The sequence below is a fragment of the Cervus elaphus genome, chromosome 33, assembly GCF_910594005.1.
Source record: "Cervus elaphus chromosome 33, mCerEla1.1, whole genome shotgun sequence".
NCBI lineage: Eukaryota > Metazoa > Chordata > Mammalia > Artiodactyla > Cervidae > Cervus > Cervus elaphus.
In genome coordinates, this window is record NC_057847.1 from 78129751 (window position 1) to 78156629 (window position 26879).

At 38.6% G+C, this 26879-nt stretch overlaps 1 long non-coding RNA gene across 1 annotated transcript; it reads right to left on the minus strand.

Annotated features, from left to right (window-relative positions):
• Positions 1 to 434: 434 nt before the first annotated feature.
• Positions 435 to 26659, minus strand: LOC122688651. Its single transcript, XR_006339532.1, has 3 exons — positions 26647 to 26659; positions 13661 to 13664; positions 435 to 573 (listed from the first exon to the last, which is right to left on the minus strand). It is a non-coding gene; the product is annotated as an uncharacterized LOC122688651 (long non-coding RNA).
• Between the last annotated feature and the right edge of the window lie 220 nt (positions 26660 to 26879).

Sequence of the window (26879 nt, forward strand, 5' to 3'; positions counted from 1 at the left end):
TATATCAGGTGGTGAAAGTATTGGAGTTTCAGTTTCAGCATCAGTCCTTCCAATGAATATTCAGAAATGATTTTCTTTAGGATGGACTGGTTGGATCTCCTTGCAATCCAAGTGACTCTCAAGAGTCTTATCCAATAACACAGTTCAGAAGCATCAATTCTTCAGTGCTTACCTTTCTTTATAGTCCATCTCTCACATTCATACATGACTACTGGAAAACCCACAGTTTTGACTAGATGGAGCTTTGTCGGCAAAGTAATGTCTCTGCTTTTTAATATGCTGTCTAGGTTTGTTAAAGCTTTCCTTCCAGGGAGCAAGTGTCTTAATTTCGTGGCTGCAGTCACCATCTGCAATGATTTTGGTGATCAACAAAATAAAGTCCGTCGCTGTTTCCATTGTTTCCCTATCTATTTGCCATGAAGTGATGCGACTGGATGCCATGATCTTTGTTTTTTGAATGCTGAGTTTTAAGCCAGTTTTTTCACTCTCCTCTTTCACTTTCATCAAGAGGCTCTTTAGTTCTTCACTTTCTGCCATAAGGGTGATGCCATTTGCATCCCTGAAGTTACTGATCTTCATCCCTACAATCATGCTTCATCCAGCCTACCATTTTGCATGATGAATGTTGTATATAAGTTAAATAAGCAGGGTGACAATATACAGCCTTGATGTACTCCTTTAACAATTTGGGACCAGTCCATTGTTCCATGTTGGATTATAACTGTTGCTTCTTGACCTGCCTACAGAATTCTCAGGAGGCAGGTAAGGTGGTCTGGTATTCCCATCTCTTTAAGTTTATTCCTCAGTGTGTTGTTATCCACACAATCAAAGGCTTTGGCATAGTCAATAAAGCAGAAGTAGATGTTTTTCTGGAACTTTCTTGATTTCTCTATGATCCAGTGGATGTTTGAAATTTGATCTCTGGTTCCTCTCCCTTTTCTAAAGTCAGCTCGAGCATCTGGAAGTTCTTGGTTCAGGTAGTGTTGAAGCCTTGCTTAGAGAATTTTGAACATTACTTTGCTAGCATGTAAGATGAATGCAGTTGTGTGGAGTTTGAATATTATTTGGAATTGCCTTTCTTTTGAAATGGAATGAAAACTGACCTTCTCCAGTCCTGTGGCCACCTCTGAGTTTTCCAAATTTGTTGGCATGTTGATTGTAGCACTTTAACAACATCATCTTTCAGGATTTGGAATAGCTCAACTGTAATTCCATCACCTCCACTAGCTTTGTTCATAGTGATACAGGCTAAGTCCCACTGGGCTTCCCATTCCAGGATGTCTGGCTCTCAGTGAGTGATCACACCATCGTGGTTATCTGGGTCATTAAGATATTTATTGTATAGTACTTCTATGTCTTCTTGACACCTCTGGTAGCCATAAATTTGCTTTCCATATTCATGACTCTATTTTTATTATGTAAATAAATTTGAAGTATTTGTTCTTATGAAGGTTTTTTATTAAGAGGAAATTTCAATAAGTAAAATGCCTAAGATAATGCCAAATATATTATAGGCTTTTAATTATGTGTTTTGATTCTTGTTTTCCATGTGTGTACCTGCTATTGTAGTATATATATATATATATACACAATAGCTTGGACTATGAGTTTTGTTTGTAAAGCCACGTCTATCATCTTGTTCCTAAGTAGCAAACGATTCTACCACAGGGTTTTGTGATTTTAAGACAAATTATTGTCTATACCTGTCTGGTGCTGAAATGTTTCTCTTCTACTGAAATCACATGAAATCACAAGGCAAAGGCATTGTAACTTGTCTTAGACAAAGATACCAGGTATGACATGTGATATCTAAAGATTCAGGCTGTTGAGAATGGAAGGGTAACAAAGGAGTAGATTGTATCTTAGTTCGCTTTAGAGTTTCAAGAATTTTACTTGCCATGGAAATTTCCACAAAGCACAGGTTTGGTTTATTAAGCAATTGCCTACATTTCACTCAACTGAAGTGATGGAAGACCTTAATCCTTGCAAACTGTCAATTAGAAGGAATTAACATGTCTTGAAGATGTTATTTTAGGTACATTTCACAAGCCACTTAAGCTAGGCAGAATTATTTACTTTTATTACTAAGTCAAGTTACTGACATGGGAATACAGGATTCTATTCTTACCACAGTAACACCTCCAATATTCTATATTGCTATTAAATAGGTATTATCCATGGGCAGTTAAAACCTATTACAGTGCATATTTACCTATGTTTAACAATTTTTGTAGGCTTATTAATTTCATTTGAGTAAAAATGAGAATTCCTTTCAGTTAGTTAATTCTTTTATATATTGCTAAAGCATCTTTCTCATAGAACCATAGAACTATAGACATTTAAAATTAAAATGGAGCTTAAAGGCATTTAACATAGAAGAAGGTAATTGTAATAAATTGGATCTTTGTGTCACATAGTGAAAAATGCTCTTCCTGCTCTGTTTTATACTCTAGGACAATGGTTCACAAGCAGGCTTACATCAGAGTCAGCCGGGGAGCTTGTACCTCAATGAGCTTGGGCCACTGTGATGTATTTAGCTCTCCAGATTGTCTGCTGCATGCCAAAGTTTGAGGAGCATTGCTCTTAGAGGTGGAAACCATTTCATCTTTATTTTGCACACTGTGAAAACTGAGGCTCATGGGTAGTAACTTTCAGGAGGTTGCAGAGCCAGTAAGTGGTAGAGACAGAGTCCAGTCCTTTGACTGAGGCTGATGGGGTGGTGCATTTTATAGCTCTGCTCTGTGAGTTGGCAACCAAATGGGCTGGTTGAGATTAACTAGTGATGGCTGCTTGAAAGTCTGCATGGAAAAGGGTAACAAATTCACACTGGGACTCACAGATGGATCACGACTAACCTCTGATGCCTGCGATGAATACAGGGCAGTCCCCCGGTTCAATATCTTTAAGGTAAAAGTAGTTCAAGAGCTATTCTGTGTTTTCATCCAGCCACACTGACTCCACACTGGCTTTAGCAATTTCTGGTGAAAGACTCCTTGTTTCAGGAATGTCTTATATATCTTATAAGAGTATTGAAAGTAAGAAAAACCCAGGAGATCAAGAACCAGGACACAAGTTCCAGTCTCTGCCTTGATGTTAACTTGGAGTGTGAGTTTTCCCAAGATATTTTGTTGTTGTTGGATAGCAGTTTCTCATGACAGAGTTGAGTTATTTGGACTCAGTCATCAGAATGCATTTTTCTTAGTCTAACATGATTAGTCCTCCATATTTTGACAGAAATGGTTCTAACAGTTTAGGGGCAATATTCCGACCCCCAATCTCAATGTTTGATCATTTCCCAAAACAATAACCACATGCAGAAGTGAATGTACAAAGGAACACATTGCCAAGAGTTAACTTCAAATGCAACTCTAACTTGGGGGATGGGAAAGAGAGAGGCAACTATGTAAAGGACTGTAAAAGATGTGATGAAATCTGATAGTCTAAGAGAAAATTATTTACAAATAATATGAGATCTTTCAGATTTAATGGTTAGGGGAAAAGTAAAGAATCTGTTCAAACTGTAATTGGTGGTGGTTTTTCTGTAGCCAAGTCATGTCCGACTTCGCTACCCCATGTACTGCAGCATGCCAGGCCTCCTTTGTCCCCACCATATCCTGGAGTTTGCCCAAGTTCATGTCCATTGCATCAGTGATGTCACCCAACCATCGCATCCTTTGTCACCCGCTTCTCCTGCCTTCAGTCTTTCCCAGCATCAGCTTCTTTTCCAGTGAGTCAGCTGTTCATATCAGGTGGCCAAATATTAGAGCTTCAACTTCAGCATCAGCCTCTCTAATGAATATTCAGGGTTGATTTTCTTTAAGATTGACTGGTTTGATCTCCTTGCTGTCCAAGGGACTCTCAAGAGTTGATGGTGGTGTTGCTGCTGCTGCTGCTGCTAAGTCGCTTCAGTCGTGTCCGACTCTGTGTGACCCCGTCCCTGGGATCCTCCAGGCAAGAACACTGGAGTGGGTTGCCATTTCCTTCTCCAATGTATAAAAGTGAAAAGTGAAAGTGAAGTCACTCAGTCATGTCTGACTCTTCCAGACCCGATGGACTGCAGCCTACCAAGCTCCTCCGTCCATGGGATTTTCTAGGCAAGAGTACTGGAGTGGGGTGCCATTGCCTTCTCCGTTGGTGGTGGTAGATATCTATAAAAATCTACACACAATACACGTATAGAGATTGTCCAGTCTGTTTTGGTCCATTTTCTAAGATATATTTTTTTCAAAAAGTGTGTTCCTTCTTTCAATTTTCATGAAGATGCCATGAAATAATTATGTTTATTTTGCAGAGTTTTACACAAATAGATCCCTAACCAAGTATGTTTACAAATGTAGACAGGATATAAAAATAAAGTCCCCTACACTTTCTATGCTCTCATGCCTGTATGCTCAGTCACTCATTTGTGTCTGCCTCTTGTGACCCCATGGACTGTAGCCCACCAGGCTTTTCTATCCATGGGATTATCCTGGCAGGAATACTGGAGTGGGTTGCCATTTCCTCCTCAGGGGATCTTCCCGACCCAGGGCTCAAACCTGAGTCTCCTGTACTAGAGGCAGATTCTTTACCACTGAGCAATCTGGGAAGCCCTTCTTGTTCTCATAACCACCTTCTCGAGAAAAGAAATTTTTTTTTTTCCCCTAGTCTTGTCTCCACAAGACTTTGAAATGTGATTTTGTAAAAATTACTGAAATTCTTTAGGCATCAGTTTCATTGTCCCTAAAGAAAGTATAATATTTATCTCACAAAATTTTACCAGGATTAGATAACAATATGGAGACAAAAAAACTCATCTATGAATATCATACATATGTACCTAAAGGGATGTGATCTCTACCAGGCAGGAAACATCAGGTCAAAGAAGACAAAGCTTACAGTCATTGTAAACAGCATAAGATCACAGTGCACACTTCCAGATTCCCAGTTCAAAACCTTTTCCTAGTTGTCAAGCTACTTACTCATATTTTATGTGGCTCCTAGGGGACTCTTACTATGGGAAAAGCTTAATGCATTATAGAACCAGATGCTCAAGAGTTTAGTTTGTCATCCTCATGGTTTCATTTCTGTGTATTTGCTTAACTGTCAGGGTACTTAAACCAGAAGACTGAAAATAACTCATTACATAGAGAACAGGAGAATTTTCTATATTTAAATGTTTCTGTCTCTGTCTCCTGAATCAGATCTCCTTTCTTCATTAAAGGCAAGATGAATACAAGGAAGCCTGCTCCTTACCCCAGGCATTATTTCTCTGCCTATCACTCCCTCAGCCCCCAAACACACATCTCCCATCTAAATCCCATTTTCTAAGTTAACATCCCAGGTCTCTGAATCCTGGCCTGCATTAGTATGCAAACCACTCTTTCTAATCTCTAATCTTTCCTATTGGCTTTTCCTTCAGAGTGCATCTTATTTTTACAGATCAATTTTTTTACATATTCCAGGCATGGATATCTGCCTTCCTTATGTTACTTTTCACTCTGTTAGGGAGAAAATAACCCTGCTCCCTCCAATCCCACTGTCAGCAGTTTTAAATCATAGAAAGGGACCTAGCAAAGCACACAGTTACCGAAAAGAAATGTCCTTAACAGTTATCATTTCTCAACATGGCTATGACTCCAATCTACAAAGGCAGTATTCTTTGATTACTATCATCAAAAGCCCATGACTCTAAAGAGGACAGTACGCATTTTGAATGATGTTGTTAAGGGGTGTGTGTGTGTGGCTGAAGTTGCAAAATAGTGAATACTTTACCCCTGTCCAGTCATGCAGGGAGCACTGAAATATTTAAAATACGAGGCAACCAGGCACTGAACCCAATATTTACTCTCTGAATCACTTAGTTATATTTCATCAGCTCCCCTGGTCTTCTGAATTTTCATCAACAGAACATACATCATGAAATCCTCCAGTGTGGGGGAAGGTCATAACAACACCTTCCGGAGAGTTCTGTGGTGATGACATTAAAATCTGAAGATACATTCATTTTCTGAGATATGCTGTTCCCTTGTGAAATGAGGAGAGACCAAGGGTTCATCCTGAAGAAAATAAGACCAATCTTTTTCTGTCTGCCCTTAAATCATGCAGAACTTGTCACCGCCTTCTGTATTCACTTTGCATAATGCTATTTTCGTTTCCTCCTATGCATTTCCCCTCCCCACTATATTCACTGTATTCAGACATTGATCAGGCTGGATAAGTGAGCTCAACATATATCTTAAAAAATCATGACTGTGCTCATTTCTTTAAGACCTTGAGTTTATATCTAGAAATAGCTAATTCACCCCCAGAGAGAAAGCTTCACTGAGCTTAGCACAGGTAGAGGTGAGGCGCAGAGAGACAGCAGGAGCTCCCTGGGAAATGGTCTGGGGTGGAGCAGCTGCATTTGCGTTTCGGCTCTGCCACTCTGCAGCTGCAGGACTTTGGCAAACTGTGATCCATCAGAACCTTTGTTTCTTTATCTTTACATTAAGGAGTATGGAAAATAAAAGACATGAATTTATGATGTATAGAAAAACATCTTAAATTGTCAGTATTATTATTATAAATGCAATGCTAGGCATGAAGTTTATTTTAGGGGTAAGGATTATTAAAGGTAAGGATTCTATCACTGACTTTTGTATTTTTTAATATAAACGTTGGTTAATGAGTGTAATTTACTACTGATCTTAGCATTAGAAAGGGTGCTGGAAATGTGATTCTATTATCTCCCTACCACATTTCTCTAAGCAAGAAGAAAATAATTTTTAACTTTGCTATTTTTTAAAATGTGGATTTAATATCTGCTTCAAATGTGTAATATCAGCATGAAATGAGACTCATGTAAGGCTGTGAACAGCAAGTGTTTAGTACACGATAAGGATATTTTGAAAATATATATATATATATAGTTTTTTTTTCCTCCTAAATTGAATTGGCTTTAGATAAATTTATTACTATCAAAATCAAGGTATTTAAAATATTATAATTTTTTTTAAAATACAGGATGAAAGGGAAAAGTGACAATTACAATGATAGATAACTTCTTATCACTGACTAAAACCAATACAGAATATACAATATCAATGCAGTCAGAATCAAAATCCCCACATAAGTTCCTGACTTATGCAACATCTAATCTTAACACTTTGGCCTTTAAGTTTTATGGCTGGCAATACCTATAGATTGATTCTCAAAAAGCTTTATACTTTTCTGTTTCTTACATTCTAAACTGAAGATATATGCTATGATTTGCAACCTGTGAGGAAATGGGGAAAATTTAATATATGTGATTGGGTCAAGATGTGGAATTATAGAAATGCATTTTGATTAGAAGTCAGGCAATGTAGATCTGACCTCTGAGTCAAAATCATAAAATCACCAATATGTAGTAGCAACTGTTCCTATTGCAAGATTCTCAAGATATATGTTCTACAAAGTACTCATTTCTTATAATATCAATAGTCATCATAAGAGGAAAATATCAATGGGAAATGCTTTTAAAAAGAATTAATCCCTTTTATGGATGAAATATAGAACTTTGATAATCTGACATGATGATGATATAATTTATTTTTTTTTATTTTGTAATTATCTCTTTATTTTTTTTTTTGTATTTCTTTTTTTTCTTTCTTTTTTTTTTATAGTTTTTTTTTTATTATTATTATTTTTTTTTTTCCAGTGGGTTTGTCATACATTGATATGAATCAGCCATGGATTTACACGTATTCCCCATCCCGATCCCCCCTGCCACCTCCCTCTCCACCCGATTCCTCTGGGTCTTCCCAGTGCACCAGGTCTCCATCATGTGCCTGGATCTACAACCACCTACTCAAATTACTATTCTTCCCCCTGTTGCTCACAAAAATCCATCTGCCCTGGCCTTCCAAATGTCTTACCCTTTATCTATGAGCAACATACCTCCCTCAAAGCTTCGTATTGTTTTGTTTATCTTCTCCCACACGTATCCATGCTTCCGTCATTTCATTCGAGTGACTGTTCAAAGGGCACTTGTTCAGAGATACGTCACTCCCCGCGCAGCGTGAAGCGGCACCCGGTCAGTCTCTGTTGCTCCCTGCTCGCTCCCTTCTTTCCTCCTCTTCTCTGTCCGTTCCTCTTTCCCTCCTTTTCCTATTTTCCCTTCCTCCTTTTCTTTCTATCTTCCTTCCTTCCCTCCTCTCTTTCTTTATCAAATTTAGAGATACTTAACTTTGGTCATTGAACTATCTATGCATACTTAGACACTCAGTCATGTCCGACTCTTTGCAACTCCATGGACTGTAGCCTCCATGGACAGGCTCCTCTGTCCATGGAATTTTCCAGGAAAGAATACTGCAGTGGGTTTCCATCTCTCACTCCAGGGGATATTCCTGACTCAGTCTCCTTTGTCTTCTGCACTGGCCTGCATACTCTTAAGCTCAGTGTTAACCTCGGAAGCCCTGAACTGTCTGTATTGTTTCTTAATTGTCTGGTAATGGTCTTGTTCTCCAAACTGATGAGTAAGAACAGGGCTTTTGTCCCTTCGGTTCATGCTGAATCCTGAACTTGAGCTCTAGAACAGTAGTCTTTACAGGGTACATGCACAAGGAAGCATCGTTAATAAGCAGTCTGTGTGAAAAAGTAAAAAAGCGCCATTAGCAGATCATACATGGTGAAGAATTTCCAAATTTAGAAAGCAAAACAAGCCAAATACATAGACCCAGGTAACAGCATGGCCTGAAATGCAATAAAAAAAAGTCCTGGGAAATTTCTTACCACCAGACGGCAGTCAGGAAATAAAAGGGTTGTACTCAGAGAAGGTAAACCTTCACGTGCGTCTGCTTACATTGCTCACGTGAAGGAGCTATCTGCAAGGGCTTTTACTCAGAGGTCACATCCATCGGAAGCTGCCCCCTTAGCCTTCTCAAAGCAGGGAAAGAAAGAATTCTCCACATCCTTAGGAAAACCCGCTATCACCTGCAGCACACACCCTGCCTACCACCACCTCAGCTGGCCGGTTTCAGCACATAACACAGGCAGTTAAGCAGGAATTTGCCAAAGCAGAATAATTAAAATTCACTAATTCAACCAAAAATATGAAAGGAGCCAAAATCAACAGAAAAGAATGTCTCATAGCTGGGGAGGTCACATCTTCATAGAGATACCAGGAATATGTCTTCTGGTTTACAAATTGTCAAATAAATTAGCATTAGAATTTGAGTATTTATTTCCAAAATTAAGACTTAGAAAACTTAACAGACTGGATGTTGAATAGAATGGATACAGATGAAGAGGTAGTGAGTTGGAAGATGAATCAAAATAATTTTGTCTAAAGTTTAGTTGTTGCTGTTGTCAGTCACCTATGTGTGTCCAGCTCTCTGTGACCATATGGACTGCAGCACGCCAGGCTTCGTGGTCCCTCACCATCTCCCGGAGTCTGCCCCAGTTCATGTCCACGAATTAGTGATGCCATCCAACCATCATATCCTCTGTCACCCTCTTCTCTTTCTGCCTTCACTCTTTCCCAGCATCAGGGTCTTTTCTAATGAGTCAGCTGTTCACATCAGGTGATCAAAGTATTGGAACTTCAGCTTCAGCATCAGCCCTTCCAATGAATATTCAGGGTTGATTTCCTTTAAGATTGACTGGTTTGATCTGCTTGCTGTCTAAGTGACTCTCAAGACTCCTCTCCAGCACCACATTTCCAAAGTACTGGAATTCCAAAGAATTGCAATTCCAAAGTTCCAATTATTCAGTGCTCTGCCTTTGTGGTCCAGCGCTCACAACCATACATGACTACTGGAAAGGCCATAGCCTTGACTATACAGATTTTCTCAGCAAAGCAATGCCTTTGCTTTTTAACATGCTGTCTAGGTTTGTCATAGCTTTCCTGTTTGTATGTACAGACAGACTAAGTTATTGTATGTCTGAAAGTAAATTTAGAAAGAATAAAGCCTAAAATATCATCTGGATGCAAAAATAAATGAGACTTATGTTGCCAGATTTTTGTATCTGAGAGAGTTAGCATTTAGACGAGAAAATAGGATTTTCTACATACAAACACATACAAAAACACATACCATAAATCTCTGAAATATTTTCAAAGGGTATGGGGTCTTCAAGCCCTAAAATGGTAGTTATAAATTGGGGTGTCTTCCCAAACACTAGGAATATTTTAATGTGCCTGAAGAATCTGTGGAAGAGATGTCTTGTCTTCATGGAATGCAGTCTATGAGGTGTATCATGAAAGTGTCATTAGTGGCTTATTTTTAGCACACTATCCCATGAATACAAAATATGTTTCATTCCTGTACATATTTACAATAGCCAGTGATAAAGAAACATGAATAAACACTGGATACATGTTTTTGATACGGTGACACATTGTTTGGGAAAAGTGAATGGCAGAGGCAACAGCAGAGAAGAATGATAAAGAGAAACATCTTCCCAGAGTAAGAATGTTGAATCTCAGGGGCATCAGACAACCATTCACCATAATTATTTTTCTCTACCCCTGTCTTTGGTCAGGATGTATACATAATTTGGTGATGGCATTTGTGTCTTGATATGCTATCCTAAGAACAATAATCCAAGGGAAATTTAACCTGCTGTGTCTGATCACTGTAGCTCACTAACAGAATCTGTTCTCTGAGGGTTTTCATGCCTACAAAGCTGACAGAACCTTTCCGATCAGTGAGCCAGGAGCATACTTGTTCTAGAAATCACACAAATACAACTTTAAAGGATTCATGTTAAAGTAGAATATTAGGTCTTGAGATATTTGAATAGTGCCTCAGCCAGAGTCAATGGACCATTTTCTCCCTTGCTTTATATTTTGTGCAGCACTCATTTATTGCATATCACTGAATACACCCAACAGCTCTTTAGGAGATCAAATGTCTGAATGGGAAAGATCATTAAAAAGTGATTTGTATCTGTTAAGCCCAGGAAGTAATCCTGCTAAATAGAGAGAAACCACATGGGGTGAGGAGCATACATCCTCATTCATTTTGTAATGTGGGCTGTTAGGGACTTTGAAAATTTCCTAAAATGATGTGTAAAAGCTAATCTGCAGACCTTATAACCTTAAAAATTCTCCTTCAAACAGAGTTCAAGTCTTCCCGCCCCCACTCCCCCATGGAGTGTAATGACAAGGCAGGAGTTGTAAGAGAAGCCAGATCTAGCAGAAACCTATTTCTTGGGAATTTTCAAGCAGTTTAAGAAACAAAACTCTGGGAAGTGTTGGTTTCCAAATAAACAGGGTTTGGTTTTCGGTTTGGTTTTGTTTTTTTCTCAAGGTTATCACAGATGATAAAGTTCTATCTTCTGCTAGGTGTAGATACTGCTAGGAGACTAAGGCAGCACCCAATGAAGTAAAGATCTTTCTTATAAGATCATGGGTATGAATTTAAATGCAATTGGAAATGGATGGGGAGTGTAAAGCTCAGGCTAGCACATCTTGTGATAATAACTTGGGATGGAGGATTGGAGGATTCTAAACGGTGTTGGAAATGCATAGCCTTGTTTATAATCAGATAGAGTAGGAGTACAGGACTCTTTGGAGTCATAGAAGTCCGTTACAGCTCTCCTCTGCTTGTTACCTATTTGATCTTGGACAATGTCAGTAACCTATCTTACTCTCAGTTTAGGGATATTGTGATAGCTTTTTAGCATAGTGTATATGAAATGCCTAGCTCAGGGAGCGGCACATAAAAGTTATTAAGATATTGTTCAGCATATGAGTGCAGTGGATTACTCTAAGGAATAAAAAGCTTTCAATAGCATCTCTAAAATAGCAAGTAAATTATTGTCACTTCCTTTGAGATTTTGTTGTTGTTGAGTCACTCAGTCGTGTCCAGCTCTTTGCGACCCCATGGACTGCAGTATGCCAGGCTTCCCTGTCCTTCACCATCTCCCGGAGTTTGCTCAGTTACACATCCATTGAGTCTGTGATGCTATCCAATCATCTCATCCTCTGTCACCCACTTCTCCTCCTGCCCTCAATCTTTCCCAACATCAGAGTCTTCTCCAATGAGTTGGTTCTTCACACCAGGTGGCCAAAATATTGGAGCTTCAGCATCAGTCTTTCCAATGAAGATTCTGGGTGGATTTCCCTTAGGATTGATTGGTTTGATCTCCTTGTAGTCTAAGTGATTATCAAGAGTATTCTCTAGCACCACAATTCGAAAGCATTAATTCTTTGGTGCTCAGCCTTCTTTATGGTCCAACTCTTATATCTGTACATGACTACTGGCAAAAAAAAAAAAAATCATAGCTTTAGCTATATGGTCCTTTGCTGGCAGTGATGTCTCTGCTTTCTAATACGCTGTCTAGGTTTGTCCTTCAAGATTACACTTAATTTGATCCCCACATAACTTGCCTGTCTGAGTTCATTGCACTTTGTGTATAAAACCTCTCCTGTTTGTCTCCTTTGTTCCCTAGAAATGCCCTTTATTTTTCAACCAAAATATTGTTGTTCAAACTAACCTACCAACTAATCCACAGAGACACTCTCTCTTCTCTGCTTTTTTATGTCCTTCGAATGATTCCCTCTCATAAAGTCTGAATATCACTGTTCCTTGTGTATCTAATATTTATGTTGTGATGTGTGTAGGCCTTTTACTAATCTCAATTAGACCACTATCTTTTCCAATGTGGAAGCTACACTGCATTAGTTGCGTTGCCTAGAGTAGTCTGTTTAAAAAGAAATGATTATTTTATTTTTCTTTCATGGTAAATAAAAATTACAGTTGGTCCCTAAACTTTAAATTCTCACTCATCAATGGACTTTTCTTATGAAAAATAGGAAACGTTTTCTCAGCATCAAGAGTTCAGCTTTTCCACCAGTTAAATTTTTCATTCTTTCACAATTATTTGCTGAATCAGCTTGAAACCATTCAAACTGTTGCAAAAATATTAGTGAGAAAGACCAATGGAGTCTACACACTTGGGAAACACAAAATCAAATTAATCAGACATATAAAACAGCCAACTATACTACAATGTAGCATGTGCTCTACTAGAGATATACAAAGCCAGAAGTACTTCTTAGGTGAAAGAGAATATGGTGAATAGACAGAAAGAAAAAAGAAAAAAAAAAAAAAGATAAATGGTTAGGTGGTAGATGCATAGATGGTGACTAGATAGAAAGAGACAGAAAGAGAGAAACAGAGACACAGAAATGACAGATAGAGAGCTGAGTAGATACACAGACAGGTAGATCATAGGTACATGGTAGATAGATAGACACAAAGATAGATTTTTTTTTTTTTTAAAGCACTGTCTGGTATTCTTTTTTCTTTCCTTCAGATGTGAGGTTTCATATGGAGTCATGTCACTCTGAGAACATTTTTCAGCAATTCTTTTACTGAAAGCAGCAAAAGATAAAATCTCTCCACTTTTTCTGAGGCAAAATGCAATTATTTCACTTCATTTCCTAAAATCAAACTTGTGAAGTGTAGTTTTACGTATGTTAGAATGACCTGGCTTCAATGTGTCTTTCAATGAATTTGGGCAGATTTATACATCATGTAACCAATGCTAAAGTAAAGATATAAAATATTTCTATTAGGCCAAAAATAAATAAATAAACAAGTTCTCTTTTAGGACAATCTCGTGATGTTGTCACAATCACTAATACCTTTCTAAATAAAGATTCAAATTATCTTTGTATCGTTTCAAACAAGCAGAATCGTGTGATGTGCACGTTTCTGTCAGCCTCCTTTGTTTATAGTAATGTTTATGAGAATCACTAGTGCTGTTTTGTGCATCAGTACTTCCTGCATTTTTATTGCTGAGTAGTATTATGTTGTATGAATATACAATAATTTGTTTTTCCATTCAATCATTGATGAACTATATCCAAATTATACCTGTTTTGAAAAAAGTTTCTGTGACTATTTGTGTGCAAGTTTTCATATGAAGGTATGTTTTCATTTTCCTTCAGTATATGCCTAGGGGTATAATTTCTAGATTGAAATAAATGCATGTTGCATTTTACTAGGAACTGCTGAATTATTTTCCAAAGAGACTCTATCAGGTGTGTTTCACACCGTCACCCCACAACAGCGCTATGTATTTTTGCTGCCCTTTGTACAGTTACTCCTTGTAATTTTAGCAATTAAATGGGTATTTAACTGTATCATGCTGTGATATTAATATGAATCTCCCTGCTACTAGGGTTTCCCTGGTGACTTAATGGTAAAGACTCCTCCTGCCAATGTAGGAGATGCAAGTTCAGTGCTTGGGTCAGGAAGAGTCCCTGGAGAAAGAAATGGCAACCCTTTCCAGGATTTTCTCCTGGGAAATCCTATGGACAAAGGAGCCTGAGGGGATACACTCCATGGGATAGCAAAAGAGTCAGATACATCTTAGCAACTAAACAGCCTTATTATTAATTCTGTTAAATATTTCTGTTCATGTGACTATTGACTATTTGCATGTCTTTTCTCTGAAGTATTCAAATTTTGAAATTTACAAAAAGCAAAATTAACTTTATTTTCTGTATATAATTTCATGAGTTTTAATACAAGATTAGATTTACATATATCACATACAATTATTATTACTCCAAAGCTAGTTAAACATGTATATGTATGTGGTTGTTTTTTTGTTTGTTTGTTTGTTTTTCACTCTGCTTTATTGACTAATATGTCCCTAAATCTTGTAGCCTTATAGTAAGTCACTGTTGACCCATGCCTCCACCAGAGACTCCTGGACACTCATAGACAAGTCTAGGTCAGTCTTTTGTGGATTCACTGCTCCTTTCATCTGGGTCCTGGTGCACACAAGGTTTTGTTTGTGTTCTCCAAGAGTCTGTTTTCCCAGCCCTGTGTAAGTTCTGTAATCAAATCCCACTGGCCTCCAAAGTCAAATTCTCTGGAAGTTCTCAGTCCCTTTGCTAGGTCTCCAGGTTGGGGAACCTGCTGTGGGTCCTAGAACTTTCTTAACAGTGCGAGAATTTCTTTGGTACAATTGTTCTGCAGTTTGTGGGGCATCTGCTCTGCGGATCTATGGGGGGTTAACGGTGACCTCCTCCAAGAGGGCTTAGGCCCCAGGCTGTGTGACAGGGGTTCCCCTGCAGCAGGAGACTCAGACACAGGTCTGACTCAGTCTCCGTGGGGTCTCTGCGTCCTGGTGAGCGCAAGGTTCTATTTGAGCCCTCCAGGTGTCTCCGAATGCAGAGGTGAGGGCATTGAGTGCAGCAGTGCATGGGCAGGACCTTTTGAAGAAGGTCGCCATTACCTTCCTCCCCTCCACCATAGTTTGGTCTCAGGTCAAAGGACAGAGAAGGAACAGAGCCCACCCATCAACAGAAAATTGGATTAAAGATTTACTGAGCAAGGCCCCGCACATCAGAACAGGATCCGATTCCCACACAGTCAATCTCTCCCATCAGAAAGCTTCCAGAAGCCTCTTATCCTTATCAATCAGAGAAAGATAGAATGAAAACCACAATCACAGAAAACTAATCAAGTTGATCACATGGACCACAGCCTTGTCTAACAATAAAACTCTGAGCCACAATGTGTGGGGCCACCCAAGATGGATGCGTCACGCTGAAGAGGTCTGACAAAACGTGGTCCCCTGGAGAAGGGAATGGCAAACCTCTTCAGTATTCTTGCCTTGAGAACCCCATGAACAGCATGAAAAGGCAAGAAGATATGACATTGAAAGATCAACTCCCCAGGTCGGTAGGTGCCCAGTATGCTACTGGAGAAAAGTGGAGAAATAACTGCAGGAAGAATGAAGGGACAGAGACAAGGTGAAAACAACACGCATTTGTGGATGCGACTGCTGATGGAAGTCAAGTCCATGCTGATGGAAGTCAAGTCCATGCTGATGGAAGTCAAGTCCATGCTGATGGAAGTCAAGTCCATGCTGATGGAAGTCAAGTCCATGCTGTAATGAACAGTATTTCACAGGAATGTTAGGTCCATGAATCAAAGTAAATTGGAAGTGGCCAAACAGGAGATGGCAAGAGTGAACATTGACATTTTAGGAATCAGTGAACTAAAATGGACTGGAGTGAGAAAATTTAATTCAGATGACCATTATATCTACTACTGTGGGCAAGAATCCCTGAGAAGAAACGGAGTAGCCATGAGAGTCAAAAATAGAGTTCAAAATGGAGTACTTGGGTGCAATCTCAAAAATAAAAGAATGATCTCTGTTTCCAAACCAAACTGTTCAATATCATAGTAATCCAAGTCTATGCCCCAGCCAGTAATGCTGAAGAAGCTGAAATAAAATGGGCCTATAAAGACCTACAAGACCTTCTAGACTAACACCCAAAAAAGATGTCTTTTTCATTATAGAGGACTGGAATGCAAAAGTAGGAAGTCAAGAGATACCTGGAGTAACAGGCAAATTTGGCCTTGGAGTACAGAATGAAAGCAGGACAAACGCTAATAGAGTTTTGCCCAGAGAACACACAGGTCATAGCAAACACCCTCTTCCAAGAACACAAAAGAACATTCTACACATGGCCATCAGCAGATGGTCAATACCAAAATCAGATTGATTATATTATTTGCAGCCAAAGATGGAGAAGCTCTATACAGTCAGCAAAAACAAGACTGGGAGCTGACTGTGCTCAGATCATGAACTCATTATTGAAAAATTCAGACTTAAACTGAAGAAAGTAGGGAAAGCCACTATATCATTCAGGTGTTACCTAAATCAAATCCCTTATGACTATACAGTGGAAGTGAGAAAGAGATTCAGGAGAGTAGATCTGATAGACAGAGTGCCTGATGAACTATGGACGGAGGTTCATGACATTGTACAGGAGACAGGGATCAAGACCATCCCCATGGAAAAGAAATGCAAAAAGGCTAAATGGTTGTCTGAGGAGGCCTTACAAAAAGCTGAGTAAAGAAGTGAAGTGAAAGGCAAAGGAGAAAAGGAAATATATACCCATTTGGATGCAGAATTCCAATGAATAGCAAGGAGAGATAAGAGAGCTTTCCTAAGTGAGCAATGCAAAGAAATTGAGTAAGACAATAGAATGGGAATGAATGACTCTTCCAGAAAATTAGAGATACCAAGAGAATATTTCATGCAAAGATGGGCACAATAAAGGACAGAACTGGTATGGACCTAACAGAAGCAGAAGATATTAAGAAGAGGTGGCAAGAATACACAGATGAACTATACATAAAAGATCTTCATGATCCATATAATAACTATGGTGTGATCACTCACCTAGAGCCAGACATCCTAGAATGCAAAGTCAAGTGGGCCTTAGGAATCATCACTATGAACAAAGCTAGTGGAGGTGATAGAATTCCAGCTGAGCTATTTCAAATCCTAAAAGATGATGCTGTGAAAGTGCTGTACTCAATAGGCTAGCAAACTTAGAAAACTCAACAGTGGCCACAGGACTGGAAAAGGTCAGTTTTCCTTCTAGTCCCAAAGAAAAGTGAAAGAAAGTGAAATCGCTCAGTCATGTCCGACTCTTTGTGACCCCCTGGACTGCAGCCTACCAGGCTCCTCTTTCCATGGGATTCTCCAGGTTAGAATACTGGAGTGGGTTGCCATTTCCTTCTCCAGGGGATCTTCCTGACCCAGGGATCAAACCTGGGTCTCCAACATTTCAGGCAGCTGCTTTAACCTCTGAGCCATCAGGGAAGCTCAAAGAAGGGCAATGCAAAATAATGTTCAAAGTATTGCACAATTGTGCTCACCTCACATGGTAGCATCGTAATGCTCAAAATTCTCCAAGCCAGGCTTCAACAGTATGTGAACCATGAACGTCCAGATGTTCAAACTGGATTTAGAAAATGCAGAGAAACTAGAGATCTAATTGCCAACATTAGTTGAATCATAGGAAAAGCAAGAGAATTGCAGAAAAGCATCTGTTTTATTGATTACACCAAGGCCTTTGCCTGTGTAGATCACAACAAACTGAAAAATTCTTCAAGAGATGGGAATACCAGACCACCTTACCTGCCTCCTGAGAAATCTGTTTGCAGGTCAAGAACCAACATGGAACAAGAGACTGGTTCCAAATTGGGGAAGGAGTATGTCAAGGCTGTATATTGCCACCCTGCTTATTTAACTTATGTGCAAAATACGTCATGGGAAATGTTTCAGGCTGGATGAAGCACAAGCTGGAATCAAGATTGCTGGGAGAAATATCAATAACCTCAGATATGCAGATGATACCACTGTTATGGCACAAAATGCAGAGGAATTGAAAAGCCTCTTGATGAAAGTGAAAGAGAAGAGTGAAAAAGCTGGCTTAAAACTCAGCATTCAAAAAACTAAGATTATGGTGTCCGGTCCCATCACTCCATGGCAAATAGATGAAGAAACAATGGAAACAGTGGCAGTCTTTATTTTCTTGGGCTCCAAAATCACTGCAGATGGTGACTGCAGCCATGAAATTAAAAGGCGCTTGCTCTTTGGAAGAAAAGCTATGATCAACCTACACAGAATATTAAAAAGCAGAGACATTACTTTGTTGACAAAGGTCCATCTAGTCAAAGCTATGGTTTTTCCAGTAGTCATGTATGGATGTAAGAGTTAGACTATGAAGAAAGCTGGGGGCCAAAGAATTGATGCCTTTGAACTGTGGTGTTGAAGAAGACTCTTGAGAGTCACTTGGACTGCAAGGAGATCCAACCAGTCCATCCTAAGGAAATCAGTTCTGAATGTTCATTGGAAGGACTGATGTTGAAGTTGAAACTCCAATATTTTGGCCGCCTGATGCAAAGAACTGCCTCACTGGAAAAGGTCCCGATGCTGGGAAAGATTGAAGGGAGGAGGAGAAGTGGACGACAGAGGATGAGCTGGTTGGATGGCATCACGTACTCGATGGACATGAGTTTGAGCAAGTTCTGGGAGTTGGTGATGGACAGGGAAGCCTGGAATGCTGTTGTCCACGGGGTGGCAAAGGGTCATACACGGCTGAGTGATGGAATTGAACTGAATTATAGTAAGTCATGGGATCAGGCTGTGTGATTCCTCCAATTTTATTGCTTTTTCCATTATTGTTTTGGCTACTGGAAGCTATTTAATTTTTCCATAGAAATCTTAGTATTAGCTTGTTGATTCCTGGGGGAAAAAATGACTACCAGAATTTTGTTTGATGTTATATGTATATATGTACACAATCTTTTTCAGAATCTTTTCCCATCTGGGTTATTCCAAAGTAATGATTCAATTCTTTATTACAAAATAATAATGAGTTTACTTATCCAGAGGAAAGAAGAAAAGTGTCATTCACTCAGTCATGTCTGACTCTTTCTGACCCAATGGACTGTAGCTCACCAGGCTCCTCTGTCCATGGAATTCTCCAGGCAAGAATACTGGAGTGGGTTGCCACTTCCTTCTCCAGAGGATCTTCCTGACCCAGGGATTGAACCTGGGTGTCCTGCATTGTAAGCAGATTCTTTATCATCTGAACCATGAGGGGAGCCCTACCTACAATGTTTATGTATAGTTTCTTGTATCTTTAGATTTACAGGTTCAACTTATATCCAAATTTACTTAGATGAGCATCTTCCCCTCCTACTTCATTCAGAGAGGTTGCTTCATACTTTTGTAATACAGTGAAATTATTTTCTTATATCTTGTATTCTATCCCGAGATCACCTTACCTCTAATATTTTGGGGCATGCATTGAGGTTCATCTTTTTCTCTAAAGTTCTATTGATTTTAACAAGTGCATATGTCATATATCTATAGTATTGTACAGAAAAATTTTCTCACTCTAAAAATTCCTCTGCATTTTACCAATCAAGCTTCCTCCTCACTCCTCAGACTCCCGGCAATCACTATAATTTTGCCTTTTCATCCACTGCTATAGCTTTACCTTTTCCAGAATGTCCTATATTTGGAATCATGCAGTCACAGTATGTAGCCTTTTCTTGTATCTTTCACTTAGCATAAGCATTTAAGAGTCATCCATGTCTTTTTGTGACTCGATAGCTGATTTATTTTTATCTCTGAAAATATTCCATTGTATAATTGTAGCCCAATATGTTAATTCAGTTGAAGGACATCTTGATTGGCTACTGTCTTTGGTGATTGTGAATAAAGCTGTTATAAACATTCATTTCCAGGTTTTTGTATGGGCATAATTTGTCAAGTTCCTGAACTTTTGCTAGTCCAATCTGCCTTGATCCTCATCTTGACCACCTTTTTCCTCAGTTTATTCCAGGGTCTTTAGGGTGAGATGCACTCATGGTCTCCTCAACCACTTTATAGACAGAAATTTGCAGTGGTTGCTTGTTCTGTCTCCCCCCCAACATGTAACAGCACCACAGATGTCTTGCTGAGTCATCTGCATTTATCCAGAAAATCTTTGGGAATCCTGATCAATGTGTTATACACCATAGTGAGCCCTAAACTAAACCTAGCATCAAAACATCTTCGCTAAACATCGGTTTGTGTTGGCAAGAGTGACTTTCAACTAGACTTCTTATATTCAATGATTTTTGGTCACCAAATTATAGTCAGCTGTCTGAATATGTCTCTTAGCCTTAAAGTTAAGTGCCTTCCTTCTAATTTTTCCCCCCAAATCTTCTCTGCATTATTTCTCATCTTATTATTGATTTTTTCTCATTAATTATTTTTGTTCATGACACACTTCTAGGAAGCCCTGATTCTACAGTAAATAAGCCATTTAAAATCATCACATTCTATAGTAGAAACCCTCCTAAGGATACACATTCTCAACAAGCAGAACAAGTTCTCTGACCTTAGACAATAATTTTTCCCTACTTGTTTTTTTTTTTTTTCCTGTTAGTCTCATATTTTATTTTGTTTGAGAAAAGTTAAGGGTTTTTTCCCACTTTCAATTGTGTACAAATTTGTTAGTTTTTAAATGAGCAAACCTTATTTTCAATTCCAGCAGAGCCTTTTATTAGTTGTGTAATCTTGAGCAAAGCTTATAACTTATCTAAGCTTCATTTTTCTCTTATGAAAAATAGAGATACTATCCATTTTATAAGGTTTTATGAGAGTAAAGTTTGCAAATATCTAATAAGTGCCTGGGAGAGTTATTTTGAAAATATTAGCTCTTTTTCACTTGCCCTTATCTTATAGAATTTCATTTTCCAATATTCTTATCAAACCCTTCTCCTACTTGTCCTCTCAAGGCTATGATTTCTAAGTAGAGTGGTGGTAGTGAGTTAGGAATAATAATTTGTTAGAACTTGTAAGCACCTTGTCATGCTAAAAGTGAGATTGCTTTGTACATAAAGACTTAATGTCATCTTTGAAAGTCCTACTATGTAGGAGGCTGATAGCACATTAATATTTAGTAGATTAAAAACTGAATCCACATGTATACAACACATACTGCAGATAACTTCAGTGTTAAGAACTTTAAAATATATCATTATATATGTGCACAGATGGTATAAATGACATCTGCTTAACATTTAATGAGCATGTACACTATACTATTATATAAATGTTATAGTTTTATACAGATATAGTCTTTAAATTACTCACCATCACAAAGTCAGTCAGACAAAGCTTAGCACAGAGCTAAGGACATAGTTCACGCTCAATATATGTTTGTTAAATCAATTACTGCAAGTGGTGAGATTTTATCCAAAGACTGTCTCTGTCAATTTCCATATTCTTATACCATATAATCACCATAATGTGATTTAAGTACATCTCTCAAGGAGTGCTTTCTAAATGTAGTATTCAAAAGACTGGATAGCACAGGAAACTCTACTCAAAAGTCTGTAATGACCTACACGGGAAAAGAGTCTTAGAAAGAGTGGAGATACATGTTCATATGTATCATATGTATGGACATAGTTGTTTCACTTCTCTGTACAGCTGAAACTAACACTGAAGCACTCCAATAAAAGTGATTGTAAAAATTGAAAAATAAAAATAAAAGACCGGGCACGGCAGTCTCAGGGCACCGTCCTTCCCAGACACTCGGCTTTCTGTTATAGACGTAGGTGGGGGGTCAGCAAGGAGTCCGATCAGGACGAGGCTCAGAGAAAGGACTTGTCAGGTCGCATTGCTGTCCTCCCTGTATGCTAGAAAATGCTCATATTTTCCTGAAGATGGCAAAGACAGGTGATTTCCCCGTAATAAAATTGTGACCTGGTTCTGACTCCTCTAAAACATGTAAATATACCATGAGAATAAAACTCTCACTATTCTACATCTGCGATGTGATCAACTTTTATATTGAAGAGAGTAATTAATGACAATAGCAAAAACATTAGTAGGTAAACAAAAGTTATGTCATTCATATATGTCACCTCTGTAGGTTAATTTCATTAATAATCCTGATTGTTTCACATTAACATCTACATTTGAAAGTAAGGATACACAGAGTTAAATGATAGAACCAGACACTAAGTCTAGTTTTATCTCAACTTTCAAGTCCGTGCTACTTAGAGAAACACATGAGGCTGGGAAGAAGGGGAGAAGAGGGGCTTGTGCTTCCACTTTGGAATTTTAACAGAATTTAAAAGCCTATCTAGCCACATTGACATTCCATGAACCAATGTTTTCTGCACAGAAAGAGCTTTAAACACCTCTATTATACCACTGGTTAAAGTTTGTCCACCTAGGGACCAGGCGATTTTCCTTAGATCTTTGCATGATCTACTTATGTTGGTAGACATAAGTCTACCAGTTAGAAGCTTCACTGCTAGATATTTGCACTCTGTCTTAGACATATAACTCAGATACTGTCTTTCTAGGAACTCTCGACATGGGTGTGCAAATTATGCCTTTCATGAATGTCTTATATAAATCATCTGACTGCATAAAACAACTTCCACATTCCAGAGGTGAATGTGTGGAGCAATAAAGGGTATATGTCTCAGCAGCATTCCTCCCTTAGAAGGAAAAATAACAAAATCCTCTCCAAGAAGCCCAGCCCTTTTACCCTTATTATTTGAGACCAATTATGTGAAGAACATCGTGGGCAAGAGGGTATTTTACACATTCCAAATACAGTTTAGAAGTGGGAGACTCCAGACACACACACACACACACACACACACATCACTGGGACTGTATAATTCTAAACAATTTTCACATTTTTCTTTAACATTTTTGCAAATTCTAAAGCATTCCAAGTTGCTGGGATATCAGATATCCCAGAGGTGCACTTAGATTTAATTACATAGTTAATCTTGGATAAATTCACAGGCCAAATATATCGAGATCTAATTTGTTCATGTTACTTGCTTTTAAAATTTGTGTCAAAAACTTTCTGATTTCTAAGCAAAACTGATTATCCTATATCTATAAAGGAAAATATTGATATATTTGACCACAGGAAAAAGAGAAAAAAATGAGAGCTAACATAAAATTACCATAAGTTATACATCATGCTACAATTTTACAGGTACAGGCTTATTTATCCTCAGCAAGCCCTACAAGTAGGTTAACTTATTATACCCATTTTATAAATGAGAAAATTGAGGCACAGATAGGTTAAGTAACTTGCCTAATATCACATTGCTAGTAAAACAGTAGAACTGTAACTTATATCTAGATAGTCTAACATGTAGTACTATATTATCTTTCAAATATATTTATGACAGAAAAGAATGTGAACCAATTCAAAAAAATGAAAATCAAGTTGAAATTTGTAATCATAATATGATATATAAAATATTAATTTCATTAATTAAAAATAAATTATATGAATCAATAAGAAAAAATATTGCCACCTGAGATTTAAAAATCAGCAAAAAATATAAACAGACAGTTTACCATGTACAGAACAATGCCCAATAAGCATATAAAAAGATTTTTGGCATCAGCAGCAAAATACAAATGGAATAAAAGTCAGAACAATAAAATAAGGATTTTCTATCAGAAAAATAAAAATGAGAAAAGTTTAATGATTCCCAATACCAGCCTGTGTGTGGAGAGACAAGACCTCTCATAAAAGCTGATGGGAGTATAAACTGGCACAAAATTTCCAGAGGGAAATTTGGCAATGTCTTTAAAAGTAAAAATGCATATATACTTTGGCCCAGCAGCTAAGGGATTCATTTTTCCAATTCATCTTACACACTTACCAATGTAATATACAAGAGATGTCCATTGCAGCAACTTCAGTCACAACAAGAACTTGGATACCTGAATTTAAAAAAAAAAAAAAAGAAAAAAACTAAAATTATGATACATGAATACAATGAAATATTATTAAACTGTTTCAGTTTAACTGATATACAAGATCTCTTACATAGATAATTGTTAAAAAGTAAAGCAAGGAATAGTGTTTATAGTATAATTCCGTTTTTTAAAAATATTTCCCCATGAATCTAATAAGTGATTTTAAATGAAAGAAAAGCCCTGGGTCTGAGAGCACTTGACAAGCAAGGGTGCTGACCTGGTGTCTGTTCACGGGCAGAGGCAGTCTCGCTCTCTTGGCTGGGACTGGAGTCCATCGGCTCTAGTTTGGCCATGCTTTCACGTGCAGACATCACTGCAGTGCCCTTTGCCAGTGGTCCTAGATATAGTCTCAATAAGGTGATCGGTTTCATTCAAGTCAGACCAGGTTCATGTCTGACAGTGTCTTAGCTCTCTGGCCCCCTCTATTAAAGGGCAATCTTTCCATCTTCTTAGTTTCTTCAGCCATATTCTTTCCAGAACCCACCTTCCTATTCCTTCATCTGTTTATGGTAGTCAACTCCTTTTTATCTTCCTTCCAAGTTGGCCAGAAAATCTGCCTTCAGGTTTTCATATAGGTGTTCATGGAGAGAGTGGGGAATTGCTAAAATCTGTCTGAGTGATGCATGTGAAACTCCTCTATGAGTTAAAATAGGTTAAATGGAAAAAAAAATACTAAACAGGATCTCATAGCACAGTAAAGACTTCTTTATTTTTGGGTCCATTTTCCATTATGATTTAGTGGGGAGGTGGGGATGGGGTCAAAGCCTGGCTCCACACACTCATTCACCCTCCTTGGCTGATGAGGTTCCAGTGTGTTTTTGATTATTTTTTAATAGGGATATAATTGCTTAAAAGTGTTGTGTTAGTTTATGCCCTACAACAAAGTGAAACAGCTATATATATGAATATATATGTATATGCATATACTTGTATCCCCTCTTTCTCGGACCTCCCTTCCATAGCCCATCTCACCCGTCTAGGTCATTACAGAGCATTGAGCTGAGCTCCCTGTGATATACAATAGGTTCCCACTAGTTACGGTTTTACATGCGGATCCCCTGAGAGCTCAGCTGGTAAAGAATCCACCTGCAGTTCAGGACACCCCGGTTCAATTCCTGGGTTTGGGAGATCTGCTGGAGAAGGGATAGACTACCCACTTCAGTATTCTTGGGCTTCCTTGGTGGCTCAGCTGGTAAAGGATGTGCCTGCAATGAGGGATACCTGGATTCGATCCCTGGGTTGGGAAGATCCTCTGGAGAAGGGAATGGCTACCCACTCCAGTATTCTGGCCTGGAGAATTACATGGACTGGATAATCCATGGGGTCTTAAAGAGTCGGATACAACTGAGCGATTTTCATTTTGGGCTTCCCTCATAGCTCAGTCGGTAAATCATCTGCTGGCAATGGAGGAGACCCAGGTTCAATTCCTGGATCGGAGAAAGAAACAGTAACCTACTCCAGAGTTTTTGCCTGGAGAATCCCATGGATAGAGGAGCCTGGAAGGCTACAGTCCATGGAGTTGCAAAAGTCGGACATGACTTAGTGACTAAACTACCAAACACCACCATTCTCGCTCTGCAAATCAGTTCATCACTACCATTTTCTAGGTTCCATATAATGTGTTAATGTATGATGCTTGTTTTTCTCTTTATGACGTACTTCACTCTGTACGACAGACTCTAGGTTCATCCACATCTCTACAAATGATTCAATTTTGTTCCTTTTTATGGCTGAGTAATATTCTCTTACTATAAAGAAAGCTGAGTGCCAAAGAATTGATGCTTTTGAATTGTGGTGTTGGAGAAGACTCTTGAGAGTCCCTTGGAAAGCAAGGAGATCCAAGCAGCCCATAGTAAAGGAGATGGGTCCTGGGTGTTCATTGAAAGAACTGATGTTGAAGCTGAAACTCCAGTACTTTGGCCACCTGATGCAAAGAGCTGACTTATTAAAAAAGACCCTGATGCTGGGAGAGATTGAGGGCAGGAGGAGACGGGGATGGCAGAGGATGAGATGGTTGGATGGCATCACCAACTCAATGGGCATGAGTTTGGGTAAGCTCCGGGAGTTGGTAATGGACAGAGTGACCTGACGTGCTGTGGTTCATGCGGTTGCAAAAAGTTGGACACGCCTGAGCAACTGAACTGAACTGAACTGAATATTCTCTTGTATTTATGTACCACATCTTTATCCATTCATCTGCTGATGGACATTTAGTTTGCTTCCATGTCCTGGATATTGTGAATAGTGTTGCAATGGACATTGGGGTGCATATAAACTTCCTGAATTATAGCTTTCTCAGGTTGTATGTCTAGGAATGGGGTTGCAGTGTCATATGGTAGTTCTACTTACATTTTTTTAAGTAACCTACCCACTCTTCTCCACAGTCCATGTACAAATTTACATTCCCACCACCAGTGCAAGAGGGTTCCCTTTTCTCTACACCTTCTCCAGCATTTATTATTTGTAGATTTCTTGATAATGGCCATTCTGAGTGGTATGTGGTGATACATCATTGTAGTTTTTATCTGCATGTCTCTAATAATTAGTGATGTTGAGCATATTTTCACATACCTCTTGGCCATCTGTATGTGTTCTTTAGAGAAATGTCTAGATATTCTGCCCATTTTTTTGATTGGTTTATCTATTTATTTTTATATAGAGCTTTATGAGCTGTTTCCCACTGCATTTTTGCCACTCAGCTTGGAAGTGATGACGTCCTCCAGGGCAATGGTATGAAAGACACGCTAAAGTTGCATCACTTGGAAATGTTTCAGCCTGAACAAACAAAACGTCCTTCAGTCCCA